Raw genomic sequence first — 21,318 nt, forward strand, 5'->3', positions numbered from 1 at the left:
TTCCAGGCATAGCAGAATCCCTTCATGTTCTTTGTATCTCCCTAGCATTCCTATTATTTGCCACAGAGAGTTAAAATAAAATTAAACTTACAAAGAACCCCTTTTTGAGTTCCACTCCAAAAGTCTCAAGCATGACCCACTTCTGAGCTTCTAGGAGTCCTTCCAAGAGCATTTTCCGGTTTGGAGCAGCACAAAAGCAGCAAACTTAAAAGATCACTGGATAAATCTCAGACCCGTCATCAGGTATTTGAAGATCAGTGAACAGATTCAGAAAATAAAGTGCCTTCAGAGGCCCTTTATACTATTTTCTGTTGTTTCAGTTATGTCTCCACACATTTTAAATAAATAGCTCACGAGGGATTGTATTTCTGAGAACAAGCAATATTCCATTACTGGGGATAAGGCATGAAGATTAATATGTGGACTTGCTTAAAAAAAGCTTTCCAAACTGAATACAATGTAACAGCAGAGTTGTTAAATGGAAAATATGATCCTTTCCTAACTAACATTGTGCAGAGAAATTGTGAGACCATGTCCTCAATAGGTAGGTGTATTCTGGGTACTAACAAGGCAGTCAGTGTCTGCAACAACAATCCAACAAGGTTGGACCCTTGGTTTCTTTTGGCCATCACAACAGAAGGAATAGACATCTGAAAACTGCCAATCCATCAGTCCCTGGAAACCCACCACCATGAAATAACAAGTGGGAAATTAGTGATGCTATTTTAAGACAGCTGTCGTTCAGGAGTAATCAGTCCTGAATTGTTCAAGGACTGAAAGAGCTCTATACCCAGCAAATTCTATGCCAATTTTGATCCACCCATAAAATACCATTTTAGAATTGACCAGAAAGGATGGGTGTATAGTTATGGACATCAGTAAGATCCCAGGGAAGGTAAAGTGGAGAGAAAATGAAGAGAGAGAGTTCAGCCTTAGTCTAATCTCTCTCAAATGGCCATCTGATTGGTTAAGGGTTGTTCTACCCAACATCAATGAAATTATCCAGTTCCCACAATATGTATAACACAATCTGCCATTGACTCAGCAAATTCTTCTTTCCAATAATTCTAGCAGATCAACAGATCATCTGTGGGAATACAGAGTCTCTGCTCATTCCTTCCAAAAAGTGTCTGGTAGCTCATGAGTCAGCAGGACAGTACTAACAAAACTTCATGAATCACGACTGGATCCAACTTTCTCAAATTGCACAATCACAGAATATACAGATGAGGAGAGATCTTAGAGATCATTTAGCCAGTGTTTTTCAAACCTGGCAACTTTAAAATGTATGGACTCCAGCTCCTAGAATTCCCCAGCTCCCTGTTAGAACAGGGGAGCTCTCCTGCTTTACCAAGCAGCCTTTTCCCTACCTTATGATCCATGGGGTGGTGGAAGCTGCTTTATAAAACAGCAGAGGTCCCCTGCACCATTCATGAATCAGCTCTCTTCCTATCAGTTTGCAGCAGATGGCTAAACCCACACCTCTAGTCATCTGTCAGAACTCATCTCCTCTCCAGACCTAGAGAATGGTGGATGTTTCCTAATATGGATGCTGATATCAGTTGATATTCTTAAGAAATGTTGTGATGTGCTGAAAATAAGTTATGAACATTCAACACTTTTTCAATATTTCCAAAGTAAGAATTCTAATTTTTAACAATGTATCTGTTTATAGCAAGGAAAAAAAACTATAAGATAAAACATGGAAAATTATTTGGTATTTCTACATAGTGCAAATCGAAGGAAAAATAACTGGATAAAACTGGGACAAAACTATTAAGTGATGTACCACTTCATGCAATAATGCCGCCAGATTTTGCAATAAGAACACTGAACTCTTATGAGGGTTTCTGTCTTGTTTGTTTGGTGCCTAGCACCTTAAAACATTTCTAATGCCTAGCATATAAAATTAACAATTAGGAAATAATAATGAAAACTTGAAATTAAGGAATCTCATTGTGTTAAAACAAACACAATGTTCCCAATTTACTATATTAATTGAAAATTGAAACAGATGTTGGTGGAAACAGGTGGGAACTGGAGATGCAATCATATGGAAGATTTGTTCACAGCTTTGTTCTAAGTTTAAAAGGTTTAGAATTGCAAACCTAAACTGATATTGCCATTACCATCATTATTGCAGAATTAGGCAAGTAGATCAGTGACTTACAAAGTAGCATCATTCATTGTACAGAGATGCATAGGTTAGTCTGTTTCTAGTCCCTGCCAATTTCACAAATAGCCATCAATATACTCAATCATATTTCCATATTTTAAAATCTTGCATTTGAAAGATTTAAATTTACATTCATAATTTTAATCCATACTGTGGAACATTTTATCTTATAAAATACGACTTTCTAAATGTAGATGACCTCACAGTACTCAATTATAAATACATTTTCACTAAACAACACATACAGTGTGAGTTTTAATACTTAGGGGAAAGCGAGGCTCAGAAATGTTAGTATTTCTTAGCTGCCCTCCTTTGGATTTTTGCAGCAAAGAACTCCAGTCATTCTATAGAAAGAGACGTAAAGTCCGTTTGGTAGCAGTTAAGGGAGCAGCTGAAGATTGGGAAATTGGGAGCTTTAGTCCCACCTTAGGCACATAGCCTGCTGAACGACCTTGGGTCAATCACTCTGTCTCAGCCCTAAGAAGCAGGTATCGGCCAACCACTTCCCAAAAAAATCTTTTCTAAGAAAACTGCTGAGCCTAGTCCAGGCAGCCACCAGGAATCAAAAACTGACTTGAAGGTACAAAAACAGCCTCTCCTGGTTTCCTGCAAAGGCTTCCAACAGGTAGTTGAAGCACAGCTTGCTTTGAGGATGAACTGACAGGAAGAACAGCAAAACCTTTCCATCTGCTTCCAGGCAGACAGAGTTGCTAGATTAGCTCAAACCCTAGGAAATTAGTAGCTGGCCACAAAGTTTATGCTTGAGATATGTAGTTCATATGCATTTTAGTAAAGAATAACTATTGGCTGAAGGCCCTAAAGCCTTTACCTCTTTTCTTCCCCCCCCCCCATTCCCTGGAAGTTCTCCTTTTTTCCCCTTTCTATTACTGTATCCAAATGTTATTTATTGTACTTTGGCTTTGTGAGACATCTTTTGTCTCCCTTGCAAAAATAAAGTTAAAATAAGTAATGGATAAAAGTAACTTTCCTTGGCAACGGCACTTTTATCTAAGGAAACATGCATAGTTGGCAGAATTGTGAAATACTCAGCTGAAACTAAAGTACCACAAGATTATTCAGATAACACCTTCATACTTATTTCTCTCTTGGGAAGGATTTTAAACAGTTGAGGAAACTATATTAGAGCAGTGGGGAAATTGTGGGTCGCATGCAACCACAAAAATACTTTTTGGCACTTTCAACGCTTTCACAATCTTGCTGCTGAAACCTAAGGACAAACCATGGCAATTTTCAACGGTGGGATTTTTTTTTAATATTTAACATCTGACCATGGTACAGTGGTTAAGGTCCAGAACAAAGAAACCTGAATTCGTGTCTACCCTGAAAACTTAGCAAATGACTTTGGGCTGGTCCACCCTCAGCCTAATCTAAGTCAACAATCTTTCCTTATTGTGGGGGAAAATTGGAGGAAGGAGCACTACGTATCCCACTTGAGCCTCTAGCAAATCAGTCAATCGATCGATCAAGATTGTATTAATCCTATCCTCCCCAAAAAAGTTTAGAGTGGTCCTATTCCTTCCAGTGATATCATAATAGAATAGAATAGAATAGAATAGAATAGAATAGAATAGAATAGAATAGAATAGAATAGAATAGAATAGAATAGAATAGAATAGAATAGAATAGAATAGAATAGAATAGAATAGAATAGAATAGAATAGAATAGAATCTGGAAGGGACCCTGGGGTCTTCTAGTCCAGCCCCTTGCTCAAGCAGGAAAAACTACACCATCTCGGTCAGGTGATTACCCCAGAGCCCTCCTCCTGTGGCTCTTGGAGGTACAAAGGGGAGACAAACTCCAAATGGATCTTGACAGGAGGAAAGGCAACGCCCCACCTCTGCATTTGAAGACCATGACATGCAAATCCTGCTATCTATGCCTCGAGTTCCTCTCAAAAGAATGGAAGGCTTCCAAATGGAACAGGATTGTTGAATACATTTTGAAATGGAGTAATATACATTTCATATCAATAAAGGAGAATATTTGTAGCTCAGGGTTGAAATGAGAGGTCCTTGGTGCTCTTTGAGCTTGCTTGTTTTCTGGCAGGTGTTTCATTACCCAAATTAGTAATATCATCAGTACTAGGCTAGCACTGCTGATGTTACTAGTTTGGGTAATGAAACATCTGCAGGAAAGAACCAAACTCAGAGAAAACAAAGAACCACCACCACCCCCTCCGTATTTCACATTCAAAGAGAAGAGTTTTTTAAGGCCATTCAGTCCAGAGTCTAATTATGTAACTGCATTTCTGGCCAGGCTCCTAGGGTTCATTCAAGAGTTCCCAAACTCACTCATCACTATGGAGTCCACATCCCAAAAGCCACAAGAAAAAGAAATATTACTTGGTGTTATTTGAAACACCTTTTCTGCTTACTGGAGCACACTTCCTACTAGACGGAAAAGATTTAAAAGGGGGTTTGTCACAATATGCGGCTAAATATTTATTTACTTTACTTATTAAGGTAACCCTAGAAATTCTCCAGTTTTCAATCAAAAATAGTTGCTCGATCAATACTACTATTAAAGTCCAGTATTAGGTGACAGTCAACTCGGGGCCTACAGGAAGGAGAAAGAAGAAATGGTGGCAACCATCATCAACATCATATTTTAAAAATATGGTACCGAAACAATTTTAATTCTCAGTGAGATGCAAAGATCTCTTGCTCTTGGAGACAAAAAACAAAAAGAGATGTGAACTAGACAGATGTAATTTTAATAAAGTTGTCCCTGTCAGTCCAGGTCAGCCAGGTGGAAAAGGAGTGTTTTGAGGCCGCGGCGAAAGGACTGGAGATCTGGGGCCATCCGAAGCTCATGGGGGAGCTGGTTCCACAGGGCTGGCACTCCCACAGAAGAAGGCCCTCCCCCTGGGGGTCGTCAGCCGACATTGTCTAGCCGACGGTACCCTGAGGAGGCCTTCTCTGTGTGAGCGTACTGGGCGATGGGAATTCGTTCTGGGCAGCAGATGGTCCTGCAAGTATCCCGGGCCTAAGCCATGTAGGGCTTTAAAGGTAAGTACCAGCACTTACCGTAAATCTCACCCGGAGGGCAACCGGTAACCAATGCAGCTCACGCAGGAGGGGTGTAATATGGGAGTATCGGGGTGCTCCCATCACTACCCGTGCAGCCGCACTCTGCACCAGCTGAAGCCTCCGGGTGGTCTTTAAGGGCAGCCCCATGTAGAGAGCATTGCAGTAATCTATACGGGAGGTAACGAATGTGTGGGTGACTGTGCGTAGGACATCTCGCTCCAGAAAGGGGCGCAACTGGCGTACCAGGCGAATCTGGGCAAATGCCCCCCTAGCCACGACTCCAATATGATCTTCAAAACTGAGTCGTGAATCCAGGAGGATGCCTAGATTGCGTGCTCTATCAACGGGAGGTAACATCTCCTATAACCAAAGATGGAACCTCTTGGACTAAACGAGATGCCAGTACGTAAAGCCACTCAGTCTTGCCCGGGTTGAGCCGGAGCCTGTTCTTTCCCATCCAAATCTGTACCGCTTCCAGGCAACGGGATATCAACTGGTTCATATTGATGACAAGTTGCAATGTTCTAGGGTCATATAATCACCTTTTCTGACCTTCTGGCAAGCAACGCCAATGGGGAAGCCAGATTCACTTAACAACCATGTTACTAACTTAACAACTGCAATGATTCACTTAACAATTGTGGCAAGAAAGGTTGTGAAGTGGGGCAAAACTCACTTAAGAAATGTAACCCTTAGCAACATAAATTTTGGGCTCAACTGTGGTCATAAGTTGTGCATGGACATGTAAAACATGAAAGGCTTGCCTGCAGTAACATAATAACCTGTATATAAGTACTTTTTGAATTTCTTCCTTATGTCTCTAATTTTTGCACCTTGTTTTATTGCCCATTTGAACAGTAAGGAACAAAACCACCTAGTGAATCTGTGACTCTTGTGGTCCTAAAAAAAAAAATCCCACGTTAATGTTACAGAGAGCTCCCGGCTCCTCAGCCCCATAACAGATCCTGTCTCTTTTTCACTTTTACAGTCTTATGTTTACCGTACTTCTTGCATTCCATGTGAAACTAGGCAATGTCCTAGCTAGTATCAGTGCAAGAAGATTCAGAGTTAAGGCTTCAGTTAATGTCAGTAACACTTGTAGTTTTACTATTGCATTAATTAATAGGAGGTGGAGAGGTCTTAATGAAGCAGAAGGCAATGCAGCAAAGGCCTTTTTACAAACCAGATCAAAGAACTCCTCCTGGGTGCCGCACAGATGGCTTTAAAGAATCTGTTCCAAGGACAATAGAAATAAGAACTCTAATAACCTTCTGATTCTGGAGAACTGCCAGCTCTAGAAAGCGGTCAGTCAATGACCATTAAAGGGGATGCCTTTTTGGTTTCGTTTCCACTCTAATTACCCTTCGCTGGTTGCTGCACCTGGCAGCAGAACATCAAGTGCTCTCCAAGGATCACCATGTCGAAGTGGTTTACGCTCAAAGAACGATCGCTGCCACCTCTGATTTTTTTTTCCTTTTTCCCAGCACTGAAATACAATAGCCTTTCTGATGGAAAGATATGGCACAGCAATCACACAGCTCCGGCCCCGAGGTTTCTTGGCACACATGTACGCACACCTCAATCTCCAGAGACTTCTGCCAACTCTCCATACAATACTCATTTCTAGATAGCATTCAACCCTCTCTCCTGTGCCCACCCACCCTCTTCCTGGTTCTTCTGGTTTCACGTAGTGACTTACACTAGCTTTTGTCAAGACAATTGCTTTACCGCAAACAAGCAGGCAAAGCACTGTGGCTTATTCATGGAGCACATACTGCCCATATAAAAAAGAAAGTGACAGCTTGAACTCCTACCTTATTCAGGAGAATGCTGGAGAAAATGTTAGACTTGAACCCTGGAAAACTGTTGCCTGTCAATGAAAAGAGGATTAGGTGGTGGCTCAGTGGGTTAGGATGCTGAGCTTGTCGATCAGAAGGTCAGCAGTTTGGCGGGTCGAATCCCGAGTGCCGCGTAACAGAGTGAGCGCCTGTTACTCATCCCAGCTTCTGCCAACCTAGCAGTTCGAAAGCATGTAAAAATGCAAGTAGAAAAATAGGGACCACTACGGTGGGAAGGTAACAGCGTTCCGTGCGCCTTTGGCGTCTAGTCATGCCGGTCACATGACCACAGAGACGTCCTCGGACAAGCGCTGGCTCTTCAGCTTTGAAATGGAGATGAGCACCGGCCCCTAGAGTCGGAAACGACTAGCATGCACGTGCGGGGGAACCTTTACCTTTACCTTTTTAAAGATGTTTTAAAATGACTACAGTATATCTCCAGCCAACCAGGCCAGTGGTCAGATTATGGGAGTTGTCACCCAAAACTAACTTGCCTATTGCCAGTGTCCTTGGGACGGATCCTTCAGCATAAGCCATACAGCTTTATGATGCTGGGAATCGTGCAGGTAATCCTCGATTTACAACAGTTCATTTAGTGACTGTTCAAAATTACAATGGCACTGAAAAAAGTGACTTACGATTGACTTTCACACAAGCATCCCCATGGTCACCTGATCCAAACTCAGATGCTTGGCAACTAACTCATATTTATGACAGTTTCAGTGTAAGTGGTCATGTGATCTGCTTTTGTGAGCTTCTGACAAGCAAAGTCAACGGGGAGCCCAGATTCACTTCACAACCGTGTTCCTAACTTAACAACGACAGTGATGCGCTGTGGCAAGCAAGGTCATAAAACGGGGCAAAACTCACTCAACAAATGTCTCATTTAACAACAGAAATTTGGGGCTCAACTGTGGTTGTAAGTCAAGGATTACCTGTAGTTCAGCAACATCTAGATTGCCACAGATTATATATTCCCAATATAGACAGTAATAAACTAAGGTAAAAAGGTAAAGGTTCCCCCGCATATGCGTGCTAGTCGTTTCCGACTCTAGGGGCCGATGCTCATCTCCGTTTCAAAGCCGAAGAGCCAGTGCTTGTCCGAGGACGTCTCCGTGGTCATGTGGCCAGCATGACTAGACGCCAAAGGCGCACGGAACGCTGTTACCTTCCCACCGTAGTGGTCCCTATTTTTCTACTTGCATTTTTACGTGCTTTCGAACTGCTAGGTTGGCAGAAGCTGGGACAAGTAACAGGCGCTCACTCTGCTATGCGGTACTCGGGATTCGACCCGCCAAACTGCCGACCTTCAGATCGACAAGCTCAGTGTCCTAACCCACTGAGCCACCACGTCCCTTAGAAAATAAACTAGATGAGTTCAAATTATGAGTAAAATGCAACATTCTGGTGTTCCTAAATCACTTCCAGAAGAAAAATGCAGAGGAGGTGCCTTTTCCTGGTTCTAACCTCTAATTCTGTGTAGCATTAACTGAAAGGCACAGGGGACAGTTTTGTGTTTATTTTTTCCCTCAGGCTAGTTGTACTCTTCAAAGAATTCTAGAACTAAAACCACTTTGGCATGCTACAGTGCAAGTTAGTGGGCTCACGGCAATTATTAGTCATACCAAAGCACTTGCTTGCTTGCTTGCTTGACACCATAAATACAACAGTCATGGATCATAGCACTTGTCAACCTTTCAAATTTGTGTTGAAGAGAGATGAAGCAATCATTTGTTGCAGTGAAATAAATAGAGAATTCCATGTAAGTTCACGTTACACAACAGTCTCCACCATCCATCTGATAGCATTGTATGAGGCAGATTAACTTTGAAGGATTTCTTCCATTTGCTTCCCACTTTGGGTGGTAGTCATACAGAAAGAATATCGCCTATTTCCCTCAGCTGAAAAAGTAGAATTATGGTCTCTATGATTGCATATTTGAGAACACAGATCTGCTCCTAGCTTGTAAACATTGCCTGTATTTGATGTGCCCAGATATGTTTTTGTGATTCAGAATGAATCTGCGCTCTCATAAGGAGAATATGGCTGACCAACTCTATACATTATTTGATGTTAGGAAGTACAGATTGCCTTGTCAAAGAAGAAGGGGTAAAGAAACTTGTATCAAAAACACAGTGACTTGCACTTTCACAAAAGATTCATTTCTGAAAATAATTAACAATTATACATTCCCTATCAATGAGTTTCTCAAAATTTTCTTTTCTTCTCAGCATTGAAAAATTGCTCAAAGTCTCAGAAAACCTACATACATATATACCCATTATATTGTCTCCGATTAGGTAGACACCATTATGTAGAGTGCAGAGAAGGAATAAGAAATACAGATAGTCCTCAACTTATGTCCTCAATTGAGCCCAAACTTTCTGTTGCTAGGCAAGATATTTGTTAAATGAATTTGCCCGATTTTATGACCTCTCTTGCCACAGTTGTTAAGTGAATCACTGCAGTTGTTAAGTTAATAATGCAGTTGTTAAGTGAATTTGGCTTCCCCATTGACTTTGCTTGTCAAAAGGTATCAAAAGGTAATCACATGATCCCAGGATACTGCAATCATCATAAATATGAAAGTTGCCAAGCATCTGAATTTTGATCACGTGACCATGGGGATGCTGCAATGGTCGTGTGAAAAACACTCATAAGTCACTTTTTTCAGTGCCATTGTAACTTTGGTCACTAAATGATCTATTGTAAGTCAAGGACTACATGTAAATTCAAATCATGTGATAAGAAAAGGACACATCACTAAAGGAATGGTAAGAAGACCATATATTAAAAAATGTGAAAAAAGGAGAACTGAGAAGATCATTAATGTGATATTTTTTTTGGTGCATTCTACAAACCAGGTACATGCATAATATGACATATTATGAAAATCAGAGGCTAGTTCCTAGCCACATCATTGCAAAAGATTCTTTTAATTGTAATTTGTACAAAGAAATGGCATATCTGCTATCATTTCAGAATCAGAAATAGGGATATAACTTGTGCAAAAAAAAAGGTTGATCCTTCTCCAATCCAAATGGATTTTAAGGGCTATTTATGCAATACTTTGAAGAAATGTTCTGCTTTAATGAGGACACAGTACACATACAGTGAGAACAATCTCCCTCTAAGCCTGAAAAGTTTTAGGTCAGTGTATGTACTACCTGCTCCAACATATGCCAGCAAAACATGGACACTAACCTCACAATTGATACAAAAGCTAAGAGTGGTGCAAAAAGCCATGGAAAGAGACATGCTTGTCATCACAAGACAAGATATCTTTCAGTTTATTATTGTAGCCATAGGCTAACACATAAAATTAAACACATTCAAATAAAACAGAACTAAACAGAACCGAACACAAGAAGGCGTAGCAAAATAGTACAATTAATGATGTAATCGATGGGTGTCCAAAGTCTGCCTAGCTTTATAGACAGTATAACAAAACCTATCTACCTTCAGAGAGACTGAGTCATTGTAACCTGACAATAAAACTACATTGAGTATGGTCTAATACTGAATAATCCTAGAGGAGATCAACCCTGATTGCTCTTTATAAGGCCAGATCCTGAAGTTGAAACTCAAATACTTTGGCCACCTAATGAGAAGGAAGGACTCACTGGAGAAGAGCCTAATGCTGGGAAAGATTGAGGGCAAGAGAAGAAGGAGACGACAGAGAATGAGGTGGCTGGATGGAGTCACTGAAGCAGTAGGCGTGAGCTTAAATGGACTCCAGAAGATGGTAGAGGACAGGAAGGCCTGGAGGAACGTTGTCCAGGGGGTCGCAATGGGTCGGACATGACTTCGCAACTAACAACAACAAAATACTAAATAAAGACACGTAATAAAATTAATTATAAAAGATTGTTAAAAAGATCTAAAATATTTATTTATGTTTCTGGCGAATCCCCAGTGCTACTGCGGAGAATCTAGCCACCTGCACCATGATCACTGCCTGCTCATCCTTAAGCAGCCACTTTAAATACTTTCTGAATGACCAGGGTACCTACTGATTATGGGGAGGATATGGTTTTTCTGAATAGCTCTACAGAAGGAACATCAAAAGATAATGTATCCAATGGTCTGCACCTCTCCTGAGCCACAGGAGCAGAGTCTTTCACAATGCTGTCTTTACAAGACAAGATAGAAAGACCTGGACATGGATTAGAGAACAAACAAAGTATACAATATCATCCAAAGAGTAAAAGAAATGAAATGGAAATGGGCTGGTTCACGCAGCAAGAAGAACTGATAGCAGGTGGACCAAGGCAATCATAGAATGGATCCCACTTGATAAAAGGCATCCATGAAAGAGACCTAAAACAAGATAGATCAATGACATCAGCAAGCATTGTGGGCCCAATTGGCAAAAAAAACCCAACTAAAAGCTCAGGACCATATATGTTGAAAACATGTGGAAAAGGCCTTCATCCTGCAGTGGATATAGACAATGGCAAGAATGATGATGACACATATGTTACCTCTTCAAAGCTACTTTGCAATGAATAATGTAGTGGTCACAGTCTCTTTATGTCAGTCCCAACCACTTGTCCAGCAGCTCCAGTATCAGAAAGCAGCTTCTGCACATGGACCATGTGTGCCCAGAATCCTCCTTTTGACTCTTCATCATCTATTGGATGTGCTGGAAGAGACTTCTGTTCATCCAGAATAAATGCACAGAAACCTCTTGTGGCTACTGAATGTTGGTCAATCTTTCAAGGCAATAAAATGCCTTGCAACATTATCATGTCTTCACAAAGGTGAGTTGCATAAAGTCAGGTGTGCATGTTGTGTAGTGGGTCCGACGCAAGGAAGAGACACCAGCCGGAGTACGAGTTCAGCTCTTTATTGTGGGGGGGGGGGTTCGTACTGAAGAACAAGGGCTACCTGGCCTACTTATATACCTCTCCAGGTAGGCGGCTAGCCAATGGGGTTGGCCCTAGGTTTCCCGCCGAAACTGGGTTTCCCGCCAAAACCGTCCAGACCAATGCCCCCTGGTGGCTGCTGCTATGCAGAGGCTGTACATGGATACATAACAGTGCAAATCATCCTTACTGAAGTAAAGCTTAGTTTGCTTGCACATCCCTAGTATTACATCTCTCAAGCCTTAAAGAAAAATATCCAACTAATTTCTTGGGGTCACTTGCATTTTGCTTTGATTATAGCCGTTGCAGCCTAAAGCTTGGAAGACCATATTCTAATTTAAAGTGGGTAGTAACAAACAAACCAAAAAAGACTTTTAAATTAGCCTTCAAGTGGGCTTTGATCTGAGGAGAAGGTATTCTTCATTTTGGTCCACTTGAATTAATCCTGTCAGAGGTTGGCTAGAGACCCCTTGTGGGAATATGCACTGTTACAGCCATTAATTAGCTGCTCTTCTACATGCTTAACCCAAATGGGTCAGGCTAGATTCAATGTGGCTGATTCCCAGATAAGCAGGTATAACATTGCTGCCTCCTTACAAAGAATTAAACAACAAACTTACCACTCAAATAAAGTAGCAGCAAATTCTTTCAATTCCCACCCCTTTTTGGGAGGGTGTGTGTCATTTTTTTCCCCTAGCCCATAGAAACCCATCTATGGAATTACCTTTTTTCCTATAGAAAACATTGATAGATTTCAATAGATTTTGGTTTATTTTGCACAGTTCTACACATAGAGCCTATTCTGATTGAGTCCAATTAAGTTCAGTGAAGTTTGTTCTCTGGTGATAGAATAGTAGGAGTGTAGCCTTCGTAAACATAATTGAAAAAGGCAAAAACTGACTGAATTTGCAGATTTTAGCCATCTTCAGGTGGAGGAGGAAGAGCAGGAAGAGGAAGATGTTGTTTTATTCTCCTTTCTCACTGATTATATCCTTCTCACTATATTGTCTGGCCATATAGGAATAAAAGATGATCAGCAAAATAAAATCTGATTCTAGTTATGTAAATAAGCAGCAAAAGCCCCTTCCATGGCCATTTCATGACGTTTCTACAACACCCCTTAAATCAGGGGTGGGCAGCTAGGGTCCCTTTATGGCCATGTGGACTTCAAGTCCCAGAATTCCTGAGTCAGCATGGCTGGCTCAGGAATTTTGGGAGTTGAAGTCCACAGGTCGTAAAGTAGTCCTAGTTGCCCACCCCTACCTTAAATGAAGCTCAGAAGCTGTTAACATTCCAGGGCAGACCAAATTTGTTACTGTCTGACTCTCTCTCCCCATCTCTCCTTGAACTAAAAAAATGGTGTTCCTTCCCGTTTCCGGTGACTTTTCCAGGCTTATCCATTTTGTCCATGGCAGTGGGGGCAGCATATTTCCTCCTAGATCCAACTGAACCATTAGAACATCATCAGAGTTGGAAGGGACATTCGAGGTCTTCTAGTCCAACTCCCAGCTGAAACTGGAGACCCTATACAATTTCAGACAAATGGCTGTCCAGTCTCTTCTTAAAAGCCTCCAGTGATGGGTCATCCACAGGTTCTGAAGGCAAGCAAGTTCCACTGGTTGATTTGTTTTGTTAGGAAAGTTCTCCTTAATTCCAAGTTGCTTCTCTCCTTGTCAGTTTCCATCCATTGCTTCTTGTCTTGCTTTCTGATGCTTTGAAGAATAGGTTGACCCCCACCCCCCTCTTCTTTGTGGCATCCTTTCAAATATTGGAACACTGCTATCATTTCACCCCCGGTTCTTCTTTTCACTAGACTGGCCATACCCATACACAGCTTCGTACGTTTCCTGGACCTACTCCTGCAATATTTCAATCTTACTCTGCTCAATAGCAGCCAAGGAAAAAAAAAGTAGGGGCATCTTCCTTCTCCTAGGGATTGCTTTACCTCTCTGCTCACTCTCACCTACAATGGTAAGAAAAATCACATGAGTGATAGGGCTGCTTACAAAGCTGGTGAAGGCCCTGAAATAAAAACACAACCACACAAGCTGCAAAAATAGGATGCCCAAGGAGGGAGAGGGGTGACGTCTTTGCTTGGGGTGGTTATTTTTAAACTGTTTATCAAGGACCTGCTAGTCTTGGCATGGGAGGCTGGAAGCTATTTGGAGGGCAGGTGATGCAGCAACAGTCCATAAAGGTTAGCTGGCATTGGCCATCTCTCTTTGCTCTTTCTGACCATTGACCAATCATCTTTGAGCATCTGAACAAGTGAGTCTGTGACCTTCTTCCTTCACTGTATTTATTTTTGTATATTTGTACACAGAGACAGTGAGAACATATATAGAAAACAATGTTTGCATCATACCACATTCTCCGAGAAAGTAAATTTCCTTGGACTTGTACTAAAAAGCAAAGTGGGGAAGAAGAAGAAGAAAAAAGCAGCTCACAAAACTGACAGGCGATTTTCAAGTATGACTTCTGAGATGAGAATGAGGAAAACCTGCAGGGGTGTGTGGACACAGAAGATTTTTCAGACTGAAATAAAATGTCTTTGCTGCCCATTTAAACTGTATGCATTTCAAAATATAATCTCTTTTGTACCCGTTGGACTCACTTGTAAATAGATTTTTAGCAGGTGGCAAAAAATCCATCTGGACCAGCCTTACTATGAATGAGACAGTCGCCTCTAGTTGACAGATAGCAGGAGAAGCAGCTAGAAACCAGACAAGCATCAGTGGGGATTGCTCTATTACCCTAATGGAGGATCCTGTGACATCACCAATATTAAATATAGGTTCAGTGCTCTATTACCCTAAGGCAGGGGTCTTCAAACTTGGCCCTTTTATGACTTGTGGTTTTCAACTCCCAGAATTCCTCAGCCAGCCTGCCTGGCTGAGGAATTCTGGGAGTTGAAGTCCACAAGTCATAAAAAGGCCAAGTTTGAAGACCCCTGACCTAAGGTCATTCTTTGTCTCAAATGTAATGGAGGATCCGGTGACATCACCAATATTAAAAAGAGGTTCAGTTCCTTTCTAGTCAACAGGCAGCAGGCAGGAAGAGATGCCTTAACCTCAGGAAACAAAGTAGATTTGCCCAGAAAGTGATTTTAAAAAAATCTTTAAATACTCTTAAATCATCATCATCATCATTTTATTTCTGATCTGGACCAGAAATTCTAAGAAACTTAGACTTGCTTGATCTGGATATTCCACCTATATGCCATTAAGTGCCTGGACTCCTTTATGGTCATTGTAAGATATGACCAACACCTGACTAAAACCTTCCACTTGCATTGTTTGTTTGAGTAATAATCTATGTATATGCCTGTCTAATTCTTTTCTATGCCTCTGGAAAGATACTTTTGGGTTAAAATCAAATAAAAAAATAACTGAAACAAAATGAAAAATATAATGCATTCAAGGTCAGCCACTATCAGTGTTTTAATTTTTACAGAATTGGTTTATCTAATACTCTTTTGGGGCCATTCCTCAGATTTTCTTTAGCCCAAGTTTCAAAATAGTTGTGTCCTGGGGCACACTAAAACAAATTTCTAAGAATACTTGAAAGAGGTTAATTTAAAAAATCTCTGTATATGAGCAATGTTTTGTGCAAAGGTTACACAAACACACACACACACACACACACACACACACACACACACACACACACACACACACACATATATATATATATATATATATATATATATATATATATATATATATATATATATATATATATATATATATAGAGAGAGAGAGAGAGAGAGAGAGAGAGAGAGAGAGAGAGAGAGAGAGACTCTGAGGGCCTTTGTTAGGTTGCCAATACCATGACATTGGCAGGATGGGCATGGTAGAAAGTTTCAGACTATTTTCTATGGGTTATTTTAAAGAGCTTAAGGCACATTAAACTTCATGGAGGCTAAATACATCTGCTTTGCATCTTACTTTGCACAGGGGTGGTTGGTTGGAGAGGAATCGCAACCCTTGTCATTACCCTAAATGGCATTTTTGCCGTTAAATTTGGGGAACATGATCTGAAAGGGTTTGGGAGACAGTATGAACTAAGGTACTTGGAAGACCATAAAACAGAGTTGATTTAGAAGGCAACATAGCAGACATTCTGCCATTAGACCTTCTAGTCCCAAACTGTAAATAAGAAACAAACTAGAAGCCAGAACCATTTAACCTCTGTGTCATGGTTCCACCGATGTTAGCAGCATTGACACTATGTTAGAGTTGAAACAGTTACTAGGCAACTGCAGTGGCTAATTAATTAATTAATTAGGTAGTGGTATGTTTCAATTCTAGTAAACTCATGATGGAATATATGTGCAGCAGAAGAAATTCTGGCTAGTATTCTGGCTTTCCTCTCAAAAGGGCATTTTAGAGATTTGTGGATATTATCTAAATTGTCTTTTTTAAGGACTTGCCAAAACCTTGATGCTATTATGTTAGCACATAGATCTGTAAAGAATAGCAACTATTCTGATGCTTCTCTGACCTTGCAGTTTTGAATGATCACACAGCCAGTTTAAAAAGTGCCAGAAATTAAACCTCTACTCTTTTCAAAGAGCCTGACAGTGCTGTAAGTAATAAGATAAACTTTTCAAACAGTCAAATGTACAGAAGAATCACTCTGTAGATTCCCATCCACCTATTTGGAGAATATCAACAGAGTTTTTATACTGACAGGAATTTTAAGGGGAAATCTGCCCCTAAAAGTGGACCATAAATTACCCCGTCTGTTAGTTCTAAGCCTGCGTTTTTCAGACTTGGCAGCTTCAAGATGTGCGGATTTTTCAGCCCCCAGAATTCCCCAGCTGGCATGCCACCATGGGAGATGAAGTCCACATATGTTAAAGTTGCCAAGACTGAGAAACACTGCCGCATTTGCTTGTGTTTCAAGTGGCTTAAAAATCCTTTCTTACTATTGCACCTCCTGCTAATCCTATCATATAACCTGAAAAGGAGTGTAATTAATTCAAGCACTTAATTCAGAGAAACTACAGGGCAGTTGGGCAAGAACACTGAGAAATGCTACCCCAGTGCTGTTTCCACAGTAGGCATAATGACATCATCTGACAGCGTAGGAGTTTGAAGGGCAGGCCTGATGATGAATTTCTTAGGAAAGCCATCTGAGAAGTAAATAGAGGTCAGAGGTTAATATGGATGATCTACAACAGCAGTGCCCAACCTTTACAGCTTGGAGGCCCAGCTGGGTGGGGGGCTGCACAAGTGGTGGGCTGGCACACATGCATGTGTGTCCCCGCTGGACCACTGCTCACTCAAGTTGAGCTGCATGCACGCGTGATCTGGCCAGCCAACTGCATGGCCCAATACCGAATAGGCCATGGCCTGGTAGTGAACTGTGGCCCAGGAGTTGGGTACCCCTAATCTACAATCCATCCCTAAAGATTTCTGAGTTAATGGTAGCAGTAATAAAATGACTTCCCAAACCTTTCTAAATTATTAAGCAATAATGAACAATTAATCCCAACTAGGAAAAGGAAATTGTAGCAACTGCAGGTCTATCAAAGAAAAAGCCAGTGAAGGGAAGAAAGCTGATTTACATAAAAAACAGTTTTTTTATGTAGAAAGATGGTGGTCTCCAGTCCATTTTGAGTCCAGGCTATGAACCATCAACTTTTGCAACCAAAATCTACCACAGTGATCTCTACCTCATCCTTGATGTCTACCCCATCTTTTGCCTGCTTGCAATTTATGGCTATCAACTGTCCTAATTTGGTTGTTCTGTGTGCAGGTCTTTAAAACAAAAATTATGGATTCAATATGTCTGCCCCAACTTTTGGATTCTTCTGTAGGAACTGTAGCCTTTCCAAAGTCACCATTTCACAGCTGCCAGCAAATGCATTATTTCATTGCCCTTACAACAGCAAAAGCATATGAAAGGGAGACAATGAGTGTGTTCAGGCCAGAACGGCTGTCAGAATTTAATGACTAAATGGACTGTTCAGGTTTCCCCCAACCCTATTTGGGTTCCTTGAGTGCCAAGTGTGAGGTTGTTCCAAGACATATGACACACCTGGCCAAGGCCAGCCCAGCTGCTCCCCAGAGAAAGTGCTTCCTTTTAGGATGAAAAGCTTGTCTCCTTCTCCTCCCCGCTTCAAGATCAGACAAAGGCAAGCAGGAGGAAAGCATGGACTTGGCAGGGATTTCAGCGTCGTGATGGCCTGAGCATCTCTCTCTCCAGACAGACAGCTGTCTCCCTTCATCGCATCCTGAGAAATTTGGGGGTGACACAGCACGTGTCAAGAGGCAAACTGCATACTGCTGCCCGTCAGATAAGAAGCAGAGGAAACGACGTGGTTGGAAAAGCCATGATGCAAACTGCAGCCAAAACTGTCTTGAGTTGGAGGCAAGTACGTGCAGTTAGTAGTGTGCACCGGTGTTAAACGACACACATCTCTTTCTTGAAATGGCTTTGCTGGCAAGCAAAGGCAAAGTCATCTGAGGCTTCTGTGTGCTGGCCAAATCAGCTGCCAGGGGGTGAAACCGATGATGGCATGTGCTTATCCCCTGCTTTCCCTTCTCTGAGGACTGCACCTGGCCTTGATGCTTTTATACAAGTAAAACCAAGTGTGCGTGCCTCCCAGCACATTCACCCTCTCTTCCTCTGCCTCTTCACTCTTCTCTGTTGCTATTGATGCCACATGCCCTAGATTCACAAGTATCATTTTCAGTGAGAAACTGAAGCCTTCCTTGCTCCCAAGCGTTCTAACTCGTTCCAACGTAACAATTTCCAACTAATGCTGGATACTCAGCAGCATCACTTAGGTCACTGAATTACCGGTGGAAGGAAACCTAAAGAATGACATGCAGACGCTGAATGAAGAAAGTGCATTGTTTGTTGATCCCCAGCCTTAAAACATATGGAAACATTCCTTCACTGCTAGGCTGTGTGAAGTTCTGTCACCAAGCTGGTCAACCTGTCCAGGAGGAAAAGGTTATAGTTCATCATGGTAAAGCATTCTATCCGTCTTTATGTGAATGTTCTGAATGCATTGGAAAATCTGACAAAAGGATATGCCAATATTCTGGCCACATTTTAAGAGCATGAAGACAATACAAATGCAAAGTTTCTTCTCCCAGCAAAGGAGTCTTACAGTGGAATGCCCCATAAGAAAAAAGTGACAATGCATAAAACCTTTAAGCTTTAAAAAACAGTTGTATTAAAACAAAAGCATACTGTTCTGCTCATAGAACGCAGCTGTGTGACTTTATTCTGACGCAAGCCAGTTTTATTTGGGTTATTGTGTCCAGGTAGGAGTGCCAAATTTTAAGAAGTAGAACACGTCTAGAAAAGAAAGATTAGGATGATGAGAGGATTGAAAACTGAGTTCTAGGAAGAATATGTACGGGGTTTTGGGGAGGGATGGGCTATGATTAATATTAGTACAGGTAGTCCTCGACTTACGATCACAATTGATCCCAATATTTCTGTGGCTAAACAAGACAGTTATTAAGTGAATTTTGCCCCTTTGTATGACCTTTCTCGCCACAGTTATTAAGTGAATCACTGCAGTTGTTAAATTAGTAAAACGATTGTTAAGTGAATCTGGCTTTCCCACTGACTTTGCTTGTCAGAAGGTCGCAAAATTGATCACATGACCCCAGGACGCTACAACCGGCATAAATATGAGTGTCTGAATTTTGATCACGTGATCATGGGGATGCTGCAAGGGTTGTACGTGTGAATAATGGCTATAAGTCACTTTCTCACTGCCATTTTAATGTTGAATAATCACTAGCTGTTGTAAGTTGAGGATTAGCTATATTATTATTTGCCATGAAATGATAAATCTCTCTTAACAATCATATAAGACTTTCTCCTTATTGGAGAGGAGTAGAGGTTGGACTAGAAGACCTCCAAGGTCCCTTCCAACTTTATTATTCTGTTATTCTCCTGGATGACCTGTCTTCTTTCAGATCTTTCAAGAGTGCACCCAGGACTGCTACAACGTATCTATCCATCTTGCTGCTGGTTGTTCTCTTCTTTTTCCTTCTTCTATTTTTTTAGCATTATTCATTCTTCGCATAATGTGTTCAAAATATGGCAATTTGAGCTTAGTTGTGTGTGCCTTGAAGTCTGGATTTCATTTGATCTATGAACCATTTGTTATTTTCTTAGTTGCCCACAGTATTCAGTTCAAAATTATCAGTACTTAGGTTTTGAGGTTGAATTTGAATTTGAGCTTGCTGATCTGAATTTAGTATGGACGGTGACTTCCTGACTTGGGTATAGGTGTCTTACAAGGGAAATGAAATGTTTTTGGATTCCTATTTTCCTGGGGACATTCACAGCTTCATGTAGTCAATACAACTAAAGGCATTTCTGTGCTCCCCTATCAATAGGGGCTGGCTGAGGAATTCTGGGAGTTGAAGTCCACAAGTCATAAAAGGTTTGAAGTTTGAAGATCCCTGAGCTAGAGGGAGTGCTGGATGGCCCCTCAATAAAACCCAACATTGCAAGGGAGGCAGTAGGGTGGGCAATGAAAAGGTAGTAAAAAAATAAATTAGATTTTGAGGAGTGAAACTCTGTGTGTGTGTGTGTGTGTGTGTGTGTGTGTGTGTGTGTGTGTGTGTGTGTGTAAATGCCATATTTCTCTCCATCTTTCTAGATTTCAGAATGAAGCTTTGGAGGGAAGGTTCAAATTCAGATTCAGTCTATTTTTGAGATGCCCTAATTCAGATATCTTCAGAATGTTTCTAAATAAGTCAAAATTTGATTCTGGACTCAGCCAACACACATACATTCCTCTAATAATTGCCATATATATACTTCAGATTTCCCTGCCAAGAGAACTACTTATACAGTACAGCTATGCTGCACAAAATGTTCTATCAGGACAGAAATACAGAATTTAGCCTTTATACCCTCATATCGTAATTTCGTGAGCAACAAGAAGTCCCAGGGCATGAATACTTTTCATGCAGTTTGTTTCTTTTCAGTGAGGTCAAAGCAGATGTGTGGTATTTGTAATATTTATATGTGTTTACAAATATACAAGCTGTATATAATAAAGGTTTACATCAATAACATTCTAACAGACACACTTTGCCATTAGATTTCTAGGGAGTTCTTTGTCCCAAAATGAGGATTTCAAGGCTCTGTTTACACTCTGATCTTCCAGACTAATTTGCTCTGACTGTAATCTAGCAGCAATGTCCCAAAGCTGCTTTTCAAAAGGCAACTGGATTTTCTTGGGGGGGGGGGGGTGTCCTTGAAAATCTAGTAGCAACTTTCTCTCAAAAATCAAATTCTTCACAAAAGATGAAGATCATCATCTCCTGCAATAAACAGAGAAGCTCAGCCCTGATACCCAAAAGGCTCATTTTGCAGGAGGACCTGATGTTATAACAGA

Source organism: Vipera berus (assembly GCF_964194415.1).
Source record: "Vipera berus genome assembly, chromosome: 1".
In the NCBI taxonomy this organism is placed as follows: Eukaryota; Metazoa; Chordata; class Lepidosauria; order Squamata; family Viperidae; genus Vipera; species Vipera berus.